The sequence below is a fragment of the Penaeus monodon genome, chromosome 20, assembly GCF_015228065.2.
Source record: "Penaeus monodon isolate SGIC_2016 chromosome 20, NSTDA_Pmon_1, whole genome shotgun sequence".
NCBI classification, from domain to species: Eukaryota; Metazoa; Arthropoda; class Malacostraca; order Decapoda; family Penaeidae; genus Penaeus; species Penaeus monodon.
Genome location: NC_051405.1, coordinates 12,314,791 through 12,315,155, shown reverse-complemented (window position 1 = coordinate 12,315,155; position 365 = coordinate 12,314,791). Strand labels below are relative to the sequence as shown.

The window sequence follows — 365 nt, the reverse complement described above, 5'->3', positions numbered from 1 at the left end:
ACACTAAATCCATGCTTCCTCTTGCCAATCGCCATATTTCTCATCTATTTTAATAAGTTCTTGTCTTCCAACACCTTCATATTCCAGTACCATTTCAATCTGTTAATATTGCCGTTGTTCCTTTGCATCCATTCTATTATGCTTCTCATCAACTCTCATGTCTCATTCGCCTCCCTTTTACACCCTCCATCCCTTTATAGCCTAGCCTATCCCTCGACACAATCCCACCCACTACTCATCTCTTTCCCCTAGCGGTCCTTAGGTCCCCCCCCCCGGCTCACTTCCTCCTTTTGCCACCCCATTCCCTCTTGGCACCTCCTTCCCGCTTTTCCATATCTGTTTGCAGTCCTTTCCTCACTTTTTTG

The 365-nt window shown here is 46.0% G+C and overlaps 1 protein-coding gene across 1 annotated transcript in view; it reads right to left on the bottom strand.

The window, feature by feature from the left end:
* The window catches only part of LOC119585913 (flocculation protein FLO11-like), a gene marked incomplete at both ends in the record, with an annotated part of 57,761 nt that overhangs the window by 56,716 nt on the left and 680 nt on the right, over positions 1 to 365 (bottom strand).